This window comes from Labrus bergylta, chromosome 5 (genome assembly GCF_963930695.1).
Source record: "Labrus bergylta chromosome 5, fLabBer1.1, whole genome shotgun sequence".
Classification (NCBI taxonomy): domain Eukaryota; kingdom Metazoa; phylum Chordata; class Actinopteri; order Labriformes; family Labridae; genus Labrus; species Labrus bergylta.
Genome location: NC_089199.1, coordinates 16,119,126 through 16,134,944, shown reverse-complemented (window position 1 = coordinate 16,134,944; position 15,819 = coordinate 16,119,126). Strand labels below are relative to the sequence as shown.

General features: G+C 39.3%; 1 protein-coding gene across 2 annotated transcripts in view; it reads left to right on the top strand.

Moving 5' to 3' along the window:
* The first annotated feature begins 389 nt into the window (after window positions 1-389).
* The window catches only part of camkvb (CaM kinase-like vesicle-associated b), a 39,016-nt gene continuing 23,586 nt past the window's right edge, over window positions 390-15,819 (top strand). The window contains exon 1 of one of the 2 annotated variants that reach the window (XM_020633892.3): window positions 390-652. The gene's annotated coding sequence lies outside the window, so the exon portion shown is untranslated. Of the gene's footprint in view, window positions 653-15,214; window positions 15,345-15,819 lie in introns of those variants that run through there. The other variant, XM_020633893.2, reaches the window with a different exon arrangement.

Genomic DNA, 15,819 nt, shown 5'->3' with positions numbered 1-15,819 from the left:
TTTTTGTTTTCTTGTTTTCCTGCCAGTGCCAAACCACAATTATGTCTGAGGCTGCAGTGGAGTGAGTCTATTGGCATCTTGATATGAACTGGTGCTACAGGCGAACTTTTATCTCTATGTCCAAACGTTCATGTTATGGATGACAGTTTGTCATAGCTTCTTTTATTTCTACTTTCGCGGAGGAACATTTCATTCACTTAGTCTAAAAGACGGTAAAGTCATGTTTCTGCACATTTTAAAATGGTGGGTAAAGTGAAAGTAAAGCGCAGGAAGGTGAGAGCTTACAGTCTGCACGTCGCATGCTGAATCTTACATACAGTATATGTTAGGTAGGAAAGGGTTTGAGGTCGCTCAGATTGCCTCTGACCCCTCTCCTCCCGTGTGCGCCCTCCTATCCGCTGTGCGCTCTGAACACCAAACTCCCTCCTTCTCCTCCTCTCCTCCTCAGCGCTCGGAGCTCGACACGCACAGGCACAACAGATGGTACAGTACTACAAGCTGCAGGAGCGCAAGAATTTCATGAACAAGTACTTGTATTCCCCTTAACTTCATAGAACCGTTTAGTATATCGGAGGAAGGGGGTTCTCCAAGGACACGCGGCACTGTAACAGCAATTGGATCCTACGGTTTAGAGGCGGATTTTGGAGTCAAGGTAAGTTGTGATGCTTTTCTGAATAACGTGAGCCGTCTATATTTCGGATTTAATGAACTCAGAGAATTTGCGCACAAAAAACGCCCCAAATTACTTATTTCTGACTTTTAGGCTACATATCGGTGTAAAAGTCTTAGAAGGTTTATTAGGTTACACTTACCCTTAATTAAATGTATTACATAATATTTGATAGAAAGAAGAACAATGTAACTGTGAAAACCATTATCATTACATCTAACGATTTTAACAAAACACTATACACCTTTTTGAATAACCTTTATTTCCAACGAAATGTATCCCCAAGCAAATCTAAAGTAATCCAAAAAAGAAAACTGAGATAATAAAATAAAATAGTGTTTTTTACTTTATATGGGGAAATGTACTTTACAGTTGCAGCACATAGTGTTGGTGTGAATTATGAATGAAAAGAAACTTCAGTCCTCCTGATTCCGAATTCTGAGAGTAACAGAATCTTGCAGCTGCATATTCCTGGACTTACAGCAGAACCGAGTCTTCACAGGCTTAGTGACTTCTGTTGATCTGCCACAGGCTAACTTTAATGTGAAAAACCATACAGACACTCCCATGTCAGAGGTCAGTAATGCTCTCTGACATTGTCTGCTGTGGTTTTATTTCTCTTGTGAGAAGAAGCCAGGGTTAAATATGGCTTAAAGCAGGGCTTAAAGCATAGGCATGCTATCATGAATCTACAATGAATGATTTAACAAAACCTCATGAACAAAAACAAGACAAATAATTATGAGTGTTACTGAGATAGTTCATAATCACTTTGCCTTACATGTTCATCATTTTGTAGGTGTCCGTCATCAAATATAGGAAAATTATATAATTCTTTGTTGTTCAAAACACATGCACTGATGGCCATTGTAGAAATTAAGAACTAATTTGCTTTTTAGGAATGAGGTGTAATAGATGTTTTCTATTCTGCAAATGTTGAAATTTAGCAGGGCTAACTCCCGAACCACCATGCAGTGATGGGCTTTTTTACTGTAAGAGCGCGAGACTCTGACACTAATCCCTCTGAACTCTTGCATGCTCCCTGCCTCTGAGGAACGTGAGAGAGCAGACACTCTGACATTTAGTTCAAGTATTTAATAAGAGTCAGAATAATCAAGTTTCAGTCCGCCTTTTGACAGTCATTATTATTAAGATAGTACTTAAATATAGATTCAGGTCTGTACCTTTGGCAGCCCGGTAATCTAGCTGAGCTGCACGCTCAGATGCGCACAGGGAATAAAATCCCCCATTGGATAATTTGTACAGTAGGTTGAAGCTGCTCATCCACATGTCACATCCTGAAGGTCCTTTAAGATGTGGAATGCACACCGAGTCACAGTGAGCTGTTCGTAATGATCTGTCCCAGAGGAGGTCCTAGACCTGTGGTGGACCCCAGGTGGGCCTGTGGAAGCAGAAGCAACAGGAAAGCGCTGCGGACCAAATACACTTTGTACACAATTAGATCTCCTGGGAGATCCGCTTCAACTTCGTGCTCCATTTGCTCTCAATTCTGTGTGAGCTGCAAGCTACAAGAGAAATGTAAAAATGCAAGGATGTCTTTGAAAATTAGACTGCATATGTACAAACTGGTGAAATAATCAGGGCAACAGTGCTGTGAATTAATGTAAATCAATAACTTGGAAGACAGTAAAATAGGGTATCTTGTATAAATAGCACTGGGATCAATTTCTGGAAATCAGCTCATTAAGATATATTCCTTTTCTAAAACTGAATCACCTAAGCATTCCAATACATAGTCTTTATTACTTTCTGCTTTTACGAGTCCTATGGTCCTCTTTGTTCAGTACAGTACATATTGCCTTGTGTAAGTGTCCTATGTACCTTCATCCCATGTGGCTTTGTTTTTGCTCATTAAACATTTTATGGGACCTTATGGGAAGTCTTGAGCCACTAATGCTCCTGTGTGCGAGCTACATGACAAAACAAGATTCTTGTGTGCTGTTAGCTATGTACTGAATACTTCTACAAGTCTTCAGGAGCAAAACACACACTGGGCAGTAATATTAGAGCATAAATTAGTATGTACTGCAGCAAAGACATCACAGGGAGCTGCAGAGATTATTCAATATCTGACATACCTTTCAGTTATCAAGACAAGAGTGTGAATGTGTGGATGCAACAATGTTTAACAGATAGAAAATCCTTGTTTATCCATCTTTGCATTTGTTTGTCTAAAGTTTATGTGTCAACCTGGGCAGGGTCATTATGCCAAGTACACATTTTGAAACTGAAGCACAGGAAGTGTCACTGAGGGGCAGGCACTGCTCCCGTCATTATTGGGTTGCGTTATTGCTAGAGGCGCTCCCTGTGTGGTATTTTATTATATTGTCGCCGATGTGAAATAATAAGAATAGAAGGCCTATAGGAAAGGGACCTGTATTATACAATAAAAATGAGTTTAATGACTCAAGTCAGGAAAAACATCCCTCCAGTGTAAAATGGTTGGATCTAAAGTAATAAGATTGGACTGGCTCTTTTTATGAGAACTGTGGTGTGTGGATGAGTGTAGTCTCTCGCTTTGAAGAATAGAATCAAAAGCGTGTGGATGCTCAGCCACTGCAGAGGCTGGCTGTTGTATTGACTTTACATAACCCACTTGTGAGGAAGATCTTATTTTGATTTTTGTCACATTTTTTCCAAATCCAACAAATCACCAAACATTGCAGAAAATTAAATATCATAATTATTGCTAATTAAAAAAAAAAAACATTCCAAACAGCCTGCAGATGTATTCTGTGTTGTCATGAAAGCCAATGAGCTTTGCATATCATTTTTTCCTGAGTAAAAAAAAATATTTTAAACAAATCAAATTAATCATAAAGACATTTACCTCTATATATGTAAATGCTACCCTCGTTACTTCTGAAAGCATAGGCTTCATTGATGCCTCTTCAGTTGTACTGCTGCTGCTGCTGGTCACCCATCAAACACAGACCAGCAGTGTCCTCACATGACATAGCCAGGCAAGATTACGGGATGCCACGAAGTCAGGGAATAACTGCAGTAACATGGGTTATTTTGTGTACCTGTGTGTGGATCAATACCCTGCTGTGAGAAGTGAGTGAGAGTAAAACGGTTCAGATACAGGAGTGAATAAATCCTGCAGTGGTACCTGTAGCATCCGTTAAGCAGCCGTGGCTTGCAGCAGCTGACATTAAGCTGCTAATCTGAATATTAAAGAGAAGATGCTCACGTTTGTGACAGAGATGATGGATGCATTAAAAATGAACGCAGTGTATGCATACATTACTGGCTGATTGTCAACATCCTTGTTGTAGAAGCTCATCCAGGCACAACAATCCTTTCTCCCCTAGAGTTACTTATTCATCAGTGTGTGTCAATAAATGTTTGCCTCAACATCAAATCCTCATTCAGATCATTCTTAAGCAGTCTGTTTTTTTTCCATCGACCTTAATTAGAATTCTTTTGAATGGTCTGATGTCCTGTGATCATTGTAAAACAGGAAACTTGTGTTAAATTTTATTTTTATTTTTTTTAATTGGTGGATAGTCAGAAAGAAGTGGGTTCTAAGCCCTGGTCCTGGTCTGCCAATTGAGAAAATGCCAATGATGTCATCAATCCCAGATGTCAGTCACCATCATTATGGTAACTTCCCATGAGTGGCAAACGTGCAATAGTCAGTATATTAATAACTACCTTTTTGCACCAGTTTAGAAAAAAAAGGCACATCAAATGTAATTAAGACCATTCATTTTAAAGGCTTTTCAAAAGAGCCAAAGAGTGTAAATTCTACTAAACAAACTTTTTTGGATGAGTCTAGAGAAACTAGAATAGCCTTTGAAGTCCTTCGATTTGATCTGAGAAGCTGCTCGAATGATTTACCATAGAACTGGGATAACATTGATCCAGAAGCCAGTTACATAATTGTGCTTGTCAGTGTCTTGTTTCTTCATTACCTACACTACAACTCACCAATGTTTTGGATTCAAACTGGTTTGTTTCATTACAGATTTGTAGTCCTCAGTCCCAACCAACACTTGACTAACCAACACCAACCACTGACTTGAGCTAATTTTCCAGGTTTGCTTAACTATTGACTGTCGAGTACTTTATGATCACTTCAAGCCTTCTGGACTTTTCAAACATAATTCATTATTCCTGTCATGATTTCATCTTCTTAGTTCTTTGTCTTCTAAAAACTTGTGTTTCCCTTGCACTATTGCAAGGAGGTATAGTATATAGTCAAAAGGTGGCATCCTCTTCAGGAGAGCCAGCTGTAGATTAGTTAGGGGCCCATCCAAAATATTCTCTCCTGAATGGTTTCTGTGTGTGGCAAGGAATCCAGTGACAAAAGCTGACTTTTGTCATTAGTTATTGTGGGTTGCATCAGAGGGAGCATGCGACAGTGTGTTTTTGATGAGAGGTTGCACTCCTTGTACTATACTTGTACTCATGAATAGAAATTTATGTCAACTGGAAAAAATAAGCATTTAAAATGTCATCACTGTCTCCAGTAAACAATCATTAAGACAGAAGAAGACCACAAAAAAAAAAACAACCCTTAAACCTCATCTTTTGTGAAAGTGTAACTTTTGGCACCATGCAGCTTCAAAGAGCCACCCTGCCTAGCACCCACAAATAGAAAATTTGAAGGAGAATTTTAAATGGAAGATTAATATTTCACCTCAACATTGATTCATGCTGCCACTGTAGACATTTTCATTTGCGAGCGGGTTATTTTCTGCAAAGGCATGTTTTGGCTTTACACAAGTATTTTGATCCAGCTCACTCCTTTCCACAGTGCATTAAAGGTAATGGGCCTCCTATGTGGAGCAATGCTGTCATCACTACTTAGAACATCACCCCAGTTTCCTGCTCTGTCATTTTCTCGTTCACAACAGTAAAGGAGGTAAAAGGGGTTGAAGCGGTAAAGGCGGGGATGGGTCATGAAAGGTGTTATTATTTCCTCTGGTGTTTGCTGACTGTGTCCTGGAGAAAAATGTGACATTTTCCATAAGTGGGCAAGGCAATTTCTCAGGTGACATCTTATGCATCAGCTCAAGTCTGCAGCATGGTTCTGCTCTATGCAACATAAAACTGATGAAATGTGTTGAAATTTCCAGAGACTAAACCGAAATCCATGCAATGAACACTAAAGCTACTGTTTCAGAGCATTAGGCTGTTTTCCTGAGAAAAACACAACAGTGACAGCTTCCAGTCTCTGTGTCATGTTTCATATGTCAGTCTCTAATTCAATGTCCATTAAATATTACTCTTCTACATGTTTTACTCATCTCTGATGCATCTTACACAGGTGAAGGACATTGGAAATCTATTTCTATTAAAATGAGCCTGAAGTAAACCTCAATGACTACAATCAACGCTGCTCCTTCATGCTCTGGTAGTTTGTCACCGTGGTGACACCCGTACAGATGAGCCATGAGTTGACCCTTAAATCAGGACTTAATGATGCTGAGCCATTGGCCTGCAGCTATTGACAACTGCGCTTTTTTAAACACCTTGTTGTGGAAGTACATTGCAGGGCGAACGGGCTTCAAAATCTGTTTGTCAGCTCTGCCAGTTTGCAGTTTGAAAGGTGCAACAGTGCAGTGTTTTGCCAGCGCTTCTGGCAAACAGGAAGAGGCGGAGGACGGGGGGAAAAGGGCTTGTTAATAAGGCAGGCTACTAACTCTGCAACAGAATGTATGCAATTAAATCTGAAATGTTAAAGCAGTCTGAGTCACCAAAGGGAGCAAACGGATGTGCTTTTGCCCTCAAAACAACTCAAATGAATCATCCTTGCTGAGTTTGCTATGTCACTTGAAGTTCGTTGAATATTACAAATGAGTTTTTTACAAATCAAAACTAATGATTTAACAGATTAAATATTGCTTAAAGTGCACAACAAAGATGACTTATCTGCCTTTTCTAGAAGCTTGTTTGCCTCAGTGAAACGGAGTATTCAGCTAGAGATATCTTTGGCCACTAGGGGGCAGAAGAAACTTGTTGTGAATATGACATTTACAAATCATCAACTAGTGTGAAAATTGTAAGTAGACATTTGTTACAAATCAGGCTTTTATCTACAGTCATGTGTTTGCAGCCCTTTAAAGTCGGATATAAATTCCAAATAAACTCTGTTTTAAGTCTCTGCCAATTCCTAAAAGGGAAATATATGGCCCTTTGCGGTTGCTGCTGAAAAGTCCACTGTGTTCAACAGCTTTGTCAACTATGTCCGTCCTCTGTGGGATGCCAAGCAGACAGTGTACAGTAGGCTTTCAGGGCTTTTCTCTGAAACTGTTTCCTGCTGAGGCTGAGACTGGTGTTTTGAGAGCGTGGATCGTGAACCACTTGAGGAAAAGTAGAGGGAGCAGACAGATAAACAAAACAAACCATGAACGTACATAAAGCTAAGAGAAGCTGCTGATTTAGGTGATGAACTTTTATAAGTGCCCAATTAGGGATAAAGACAATAACCTGTTTAATTGCAATTGGAGACCATTGCCAGGGCGTTTAGATACATTCCTGAAACTGTGTTTCGACTTTCACTTCTTCAGTAATGGGAGGATGAAAGAGATACATTAGATTGAGTATATTCTTAATGGGCCTGATTCACTAATATGTGCGTAGAAATTATCTTACTCTGCGCATAAACCGTCGGATTCATGAAATGTGCGTACCAGCCAATTTTGTTCTCACCACCATGCAAATGTTAGTGACTCAGAATCATTCTAAATCCACAGGCGCGTACCCGCGACCTGCAATCAGCATATTACCACGCCCCCATCTCTCCATATAAGGACATCCGATTGGTATATCAGGACGAGAGCGGTGAGGTGGAGACACGTAGAAGTTTTTAGGAGATGGCCCCAAAAGGTCAAAAAGATCGGTGTGTCTGGGGGCTTAGATGCCGTTACAGTGAATGACATAGTTAGATTGGCAGACAGAAACAGCTGATCAGTCATTCGTCACACTCTTCAAACGTGTTTTGACGGTCTGATGTGCTCTCTTCTGGAGGCACCGGCTGCTATTTGTTTCAGCAAGGCTGGATCTTTACACTTTCTTAGACGTAAATCTCAATCATGTATGTTCCCTGCATGCTCTTAAATATTCTCAGATTAATCAGCTGGTTTTAGTAACAGATGTGATATTTCATGGTACTATTGGTGGGTGTGGTCGACGATTAGATTTAAGATTTTAGATTAAAGGATAAGGCGAACATTTCATGGTTATTTAATACATTTAGTCAATGCATTGTCTTTTCAACATTTTTTTTAAATATACATATTTATATATATTTTACTGAATGTATTTTTAATATGTCATGCATTTAGTTAAAAGAGTGTATGTTAACATTTTCTGAGAAAGCTGGTCAACCCTTTGTGCGTATGCATGGTCTGAGGAAGTTCTACTTATGTTCGCAGAGTAAGAATAAATTCAAGTAAGAATATATTGATGAATCCCATATTTGTGTTCATACGCACGATTTAAGTACATATTTGTGCGTACACACTGTTAGTGAATGAGGCCCATTGTGTCTGCCCTTGAACATTTGGTGAGCGAGGGAAGTGGATATTCTTTAAAAGAAGAAGAAACAATGTTTCTCAACTGCAAGTTCTTAAATGATTATATTTGAGCCTGCTTATAGCAGATATGGGATAGTATGGCATTTTCTGAAGTGGGGTTGTATAACTTGTCAATAGTATGTTTATTAGCCAAAGGAGAGGAATGGCAGCTCTGCCCTTTTATAGAGGGTATGCACTTTCTGTCACAGTAGGCAGAGTCACTGCATTTACAGCCATTGAGTACAAAGCTCGTACTGGAGTTAGGAACTCGTAAGAAGTAAGCAGTAAATGACTGAAAATGTTCTCCATGGCAAGTTAGGATCCTCAGTTGATGTTAAATGTTTATAGAATTGTATGGAACTGTAATTTTATGCTAATAAAGCCACAAAGCCATGAAGTTTTAGAAGCATATGCATCATGTAACAGAAACTTCATGTATTCAGTTGGTGATGAATATAATCCCCCCCCCCCCCACCCATTCCATTCGCCTTCCTCTAATTATTACCTGTTTGTTTTTTTGAAAATTAAGACATTACATTTCAGCAGATCAATCATAGAGTATAAAAACGATGAAGACTCAGCATCTGCAGACAACAGATTTTGTTTTGGAGGATGATTGGAGGAAAAACCCTGCATAGTCTGATTAACATAGCTGGTTTTACAGATCAAACTGTTCAGTAGTCCATATATGTATCCCAGAATGTATTTATTTATTTTATGGATTACTTGATAGGGTCAGATACCATATACATAGAAAAACTGAAAACAGAAATCCAATGCAATGAAGTGACTATGAAGTTTATTCAGTTTTACATCCATCACTGATTGAACTAGGTCTATGTGTGTCTTTGCTTTGTGTACTTCCTTGGCTTTGAAATCTGGTACGTATATCAATGTCAGGAAACCTGATTTCTGGCCATATGTCTGTCTTTCATTATCTGTAGAGATCTCTGTGAAAACTAAATGCCCTTAATTAAAGCAGATATTGGCCTATGTCTTTTTTTACTCCATTTGGGATATTTCCATACTGAAGTCAGCCATGTTTCAGAAAGTTTTAACACTCAATCAGGCTGATGGTGCTTGGACAACAGGGCAACCTAGACTATACAACACTAGAGACCGGGCCATTCATACCTCATAATTTAGCTAATTTTGGCTAAAAAAAACAACATTGAAAGTGTACGCTATATTTAGACATTTTTCAGCTTTTACTTTGGTTTAGGCAAGCCATTTTGTTTAAGCACTACTTTAGTGTTTCTTAATAAAGATGCAAAGCTGATATATTACAGGTATTTCATACAACCCTACTTCAGAAAATACAGAACTATCCCTTTCCCATGTAAAATATAGAATTGTAGTGCTGATAACTTTGGTAAGCACATGAAGGTTTATCCCATGTTGCTATTTGAGATATAAACAAACATCCAAAATAAAACAAAAAGGGCTAAATTTAGCAGTCTGCGGCATACAGCATACACCCTCCTCTAAAGCAAATGATGCGTTAAAGAGAAACAGTACTGTACTATGATGCCACACTGAAGGACTTTGTAACCAAGGCAACGTACAACAGGCGCAGAAAATGGTCAAATGAGCTGGTGAAGTGTGAAGAGGAAGCATTTCAGGTTTTACAAAAAACAACAGCCTTACATCAATATAGTGTGTCAAATACTGAAATACAGAGTTTCACCTTGTTAAAGATGACTTACAACAGCCCTTCTGGTGTTATGCACTCTTCATCATCAGTTTAAAAAGTCACTTAGATGTTTTTCCTAAAAACCAGATCTTGATATTTTTCAACAAATTCAATTTTATGAGCTAATCACAAACCTCAGGAAAAGAGCTCGGTGGAGGTGGATGCCTCCATTAGAGACGGAGATGAACACCTCAGTCATTCATCTCCCTACCTCCCACCACACTGACCCCCTGTCACATGTTCTGAGTCACCTGGCTCCTCGCCACTCCTCCTTGTTTGTTCTCTCACCATGGTGTGTCAGCCTCTCTTTCAATCTCCTCATTGAGCACACCAACACACCAACAGCACATTAACTGTATCACTGCCTAGACAAGAAAAAACAGAGGAGAGTATATTTGGTACAGACTGCTGCCATTGACTGGCAAAAAAAAGGCTTCATAGATATGCTTTTTTTCATTCACGTGGGACGAAAAGAAGCACGAGTCCAGCTTTGTATGTTGAGCAGTGAGCCTCGTCTTTTTTTTCTATTCCAGGGGGGTGGAATGACTGGAAAAGTTTGAGAACCACTGCTCTAACAAATAGCAGAACAATGGACAAAAGACTCAAGTCCGAAGAACCAATAATCCTCAAGATCTTAACAGCACACCTAGACTTCTTAGCAATGACAAGGAGCTGCCCACCACAATATCCTGATATTAGTTAGCATGGCCAATATGGATACAGATTATTAGTAATTCATGAGACCGATATTTGGAACTGATATGCATTAAGAGTAAAAATTAAAATCTTTCTGTCAAAATTTTGAATTAATGTACTGCAAATTTCCACACAAGACTTTGTATAAATGCTCAACCGGCGGCTCTCCTCCTGCTCCAGGCAACTCTTGTCTCAAGCTTCAGTGTTGATTGGCTAGACTTGTTGACGTCTAGCCAACCAGATAGTGTTGTGGGCAGGACAGAAGGTGAGACAGAGTGGTGATTAAAAACAGACCCGGAGGGAAAGACACATCTGGAGCCAAAGTAGCACAATTCTTAATTAATTAATTTGAGCTACGATCTTTAAAATAAAACGCCAATTCAGATCAGCCAAATGGTGAAAACTACACAGGCAAAGAGAGGAAAATGCTGACTCACGTTTATGAGTATTAAACAGTATGTACAAATAATCAAAGCTTACAAAAGCATGTAGATGTAAAAAATCTATATAGTCAGCTGAGCAAGGGGTCTGATGAGTGGACATGCTGCATGGATGCTGGAATATAAAAAGAAGTGTACAGTAGGAAAAGTACAAGCAAAGTTATTTTTCATGTATAAGACATTCACATTGGCGATACAGCACAGCAGGTGGCGTTGGTTGGAGTCCAGTACAACACAGGTTAAGGGTTTGGAACATATTCACTTTCTTTTGAGCAGGAGAAATGTGATCACACTGTGGGTGTGAAACATGCATGAATGCCTACAACAATTTATGTATTGGCTATAATGCAAACAAGATGACGTTTTTTTGGGCAGTGTTCTTCAACAGGAAATGTAGCCAGCATGAGGACCTGGTTTGCTTGGCTCTTGTTTGGAGCAGGTGGGGCAGACTGGTGGACCGGTAGTGCTGTGATTCCATTGGGACTATAATGGCCATATGTAGGACAGCTCAGCACACCTCACCGAGTCTGTGCTTAGATTTAGTCGCAACACACGTAATCCCCCCCCATTAGGAAGAGTGAGGGCTCAGCAGACAAAGAGTTTTCCATACCTAGAATATGTCACCCCTCAAGGAAGGACAGTTTTCCTCTATATAATAACATTGTTACCATGGAAACAGGGATGTTCTCCTGCATTTAGACTATTTTGAAACTTTTGGGCTACAGACTGCTAAAATCTAGCTATAAGTCCCTCATCAGCATCTACAACATCCGTTTACCTGCACATACAGTAGTATTAAATACAGCTGCTCCACTCTACTGTAAATAGCAAAACAGATTGAAATTCAGTTAAAGCTGGCTTCTCTTTCCATCCTAATTTTCATGAAAACTCTGTCAGGAGACATTATGCTGCTGGGTTTTCTCCCCAACAGAGAATAGACTCACATTATACTTGTAATACTCTTTATGTGCATTTTTAAAAGCAGAAAGTAAAGCTCAGTGACTTATTTTTAAGAAAGAAAAACATTTTTTATTGCATTATCCCAATTTTTACAACAGCTTTTCTCTGCTGTGGTTATTTTTTGCATGAGCTTTCTTTTGGCAACCAAAGCTTTTTAGGTTATGTACAAAGTGAGGTTATTACTCTTACATATGACAAATTCAGGGAATTAAGCTTCCCTCACTGCACATGTCTGACATCATCAGCGTGAGACAATGTATGAAAGACCTTTGCAACAATTCTGCATATTTGCGCCTGCAGCTTTCCTTCACAGGGCATCTGTCAAGTTTTGTCTGATCTGATTAACGACTGCAGAAATTTAAAGATGGCTCATTTGCACACAGCTATACCTAAGCCCACAGGTTATATTTGGAAACAGCTACAGTTAAGTCTACTGGTCAACAGTGTGATGTATTCACTTTAATCATACCCTACTTGTGTTTGAGAAGGAGATGATCATTCTCACAAGCCCGATTCTTTTGGTAAATATGAACTTTTTACTGTGTCTCATTTGGAAATTGATTTTTTTGTTGGATGCTAAAAACTGCATTTTTAGTTGCTGGCAGTTTTTTTTTTCATTTAGAGCCAGTACATTAATAACTTTTATTTTTCATGAAATCAAACACCATGCGGTGGGGTGGCATGGGTGGTTCTAGACAGGGGCCAACAGGGGCCAGTGCCCCTGTAACACTGAGCTTGGTCCCCCCTGTGGCCACCCCTCCAAAAGGAAGAGTCCCCCCTCATAACACATACACAGTATTTGACTCAACAACCGGACTCACAATCTACTGTGATATTAACTGAAACAAATATAAATCATGGCATTTAATGATGTGCACTATTATTTGGCATAATATTTATATATTTTTAAAGCGATCATCTTTGTCTATTTTTTACCTGGGTTTAATGTTCCCCTCTGACAAAACAACTGGCCCCAGTTTGGCCCCCTCAGTAAAAGTGGTCTAGAACTGCCAATGTGGGGTGGGTACTCGATAACATCTGTGCACTGTTAACACTGCAGTGGGAAGCAGCACACAGACCATTGCTGTTATAAAATGCCAACTCAGTTCTTTTGCAAAATATCCAATATTTTTTTGGTAACTAGTAATTTTACAACAAGGACTGACGTTTGAGTTGCAATAAAGTGGCTTTTACTGATCAGCAATGGTCTCCCCCTGATACACACATGTACTGGCACTCAATGGAAACAATGTATTAAAACATAACTGATAGCTCCTCCAAAGTAGACCTATCATGCTTATTTTCAGCTTTTAATTCTTTTCTGGGATTCAACCAGAGTAGCTTTGCATGATTCACAGGTCATTAAAATTCACTATGCAGCCCCTTAGTTCTAAGCCTCTCTCAAAAAAATCTCCTTTCTCTTTAATGCCTCCCTCCCTAATAGTGCACTTTCCTCTGATTGGTTAGCTTCCTGGAAGCCTGTTCAAGGCAAGCAGAAACAATAGTTTCCTATCTTTTTAAGATTAAAAATTGAAAAAATAACCAATATTGTATGTCATCATCACAATTTTTAGTCAATTAACTGAGCAAGAATTTGCAGGCTTAACCAGCAGGGGGAAACAGTACTGGAATTATTGGCATATGTGCCTGACAAGAAAAACTCATAGGACTGAATAGGCACCATCTTTACAGTAAGGTGTTGGAAACCATGACAGAAACCCATGGGTCTAAAAGGGAAGCTAAAAACTGCAGTTCCAAGAGTGTCAACTTGATGCTGGTTCCTTGTTTAATTTCATTTTAGGACATAATGTAGCTTGCAATCGACTTGTGAAATTACTGTGAGATTTAGAAAAAGGTTGCAGTCCCACCTACAGAGGCTAGAGTCCTCACTTCAGCGACGATAGGTTTGAATCCGACTGTGGCCCTTTGCTGCATGTTATCCCCCTCTCTCTCCTCCCAACATGTTCTGGCTCTCTTCAGCTGTCCTATACAATCAAGGCTAAAAGGCAAAAAAAAAGAAATAACTTCAAAAAAAATGATGACTTGTTTATGCCTCTGAATTGAAAACTGTTGCTATCAGAAATAAAATGCTCTGATGTCTATCTGTAAGCCCAAATACTGAACGTTTTGACTGACATCTTCCATTCTTATATCTCCTTACAGTAAGAACCAGATGCTTTTAGTGAAGGTAAGGATAGGCGAACAATAGGGAGAAAAGTTATGTGGCTATTCGAATGAAAAGCTTATCTTTTTAAAGGGATACTTCACCATTTGCATTAAGCTTTGTATCATTAGAAACCTGGTAGTATTTTTGAATGGTCGTGCATCCCGCCCTTATTTTCCCCTGAGATAGGAAAGCTCTGCATTTCTTGTCTGAAAAAGAGCCTCTGATGACGCAACAATTGTCATTTTGCGTCATCGGAGGCTACTTTTTCTATGGTTGAAACTACATCGCTAGTTCCTCATGTTTTCAACCCGCCAATAGGGGACAGACTGAAGCTACAGACCTACAGTATTACAGATCAGTGGGTGGGGACCTCACTCCCAGAATCTAAAAGCAATGTCCGCCATCTTGCTTGGAAGCTATGCTAACAGGCTCTGTGGAGAAAGCTGAGAAGAACCGACGATGGCGGAAAGTATGTTTCAACTTCAAACTGATATGGATGAAGGGGATTTTGAAGTTCTTGTGCTCAAATCGGTTGTTCGTGGCTATCTCTACGAGCCGCAGCCTGAGGCTTTGTGTATTGAAGAATTATTTGTGTCAGACATTTCTGTAATGGTTTATGACTGAAGTAACCTTTAGTCCTGAAGCCTCTCTACATACAGAGGCATACATATACAGTGCATATACTTGTATTTGCACTGTACATACCCTTCAGAGATTATCGATAAGAGGTGATAATATAGTGGAAACGTTAAAGCAGGATCTATACAGTAACTCATTCAAACTGCTGTGCTTTAGAGATTAACCCTTAACTCTACTGCCAGCACTTATTAAAGAAGAGCAGAACAAGTTGAGACAAGCATCAGCACCATCGAGCAATACCAACATTCCAGCAGATACATTGTTATTGTACCATTCTCTAAGCTTCTCTCTGAAGCAGCAGGGCTTAGAGAGAAACTTCTCTTTGATTTCACACCAAGCACTCAGACAACAACCGCTCTGCAGCAGTCCAACCCATCAGTTTGTTTCCCCTAACACAACCTTTAAATACACTTCTAACAAGCAGGAGCAAAGGGCTATAGTATTTGAGTCTCTTCATGCAACTGAGTTTTGATTGTTTTCTTACATTAACAGATATGAACATGGTGATGGCTTTAAGGATTTAACTTGGATGGTAAGCTAACGAAACCTGTTGTTTAACCTGTGCACAATAAGAAGGCATCTGTACAAGATTAGATCATTTCCTCCTCACTGGTTTTCATACAGCTGTGGTTTACAGATTAAGAAAACAGAGGAGTGAGCTAGTTCACTTTCAGTATTCAGTATATACTCTATGCTAAGATGTTGTACTTTCCCTTGCAATATTCCTGTTTTTGCTGACTCGCTTGTTTAACTGAATATCAAAATCTACTCCATCAGAGCTTGAGTTTGGCAGTGACAGAACTGAGACAGCAGATCTGTAGTACTCAGTTGTAATTTTATTATTATTGAGCTGACTTGAAAGTAACTATCCTAAATTTGTTTTCCATGCATATTAAGTGTGACTTTCATCATCTTTTCTTTTCTATAGTTTTACACGACATATTTTGAAGAATTTTACTTAAAAAGTGCTGCCTTTGCATTGCTCTACTCCCCGCAAATAACGGCTA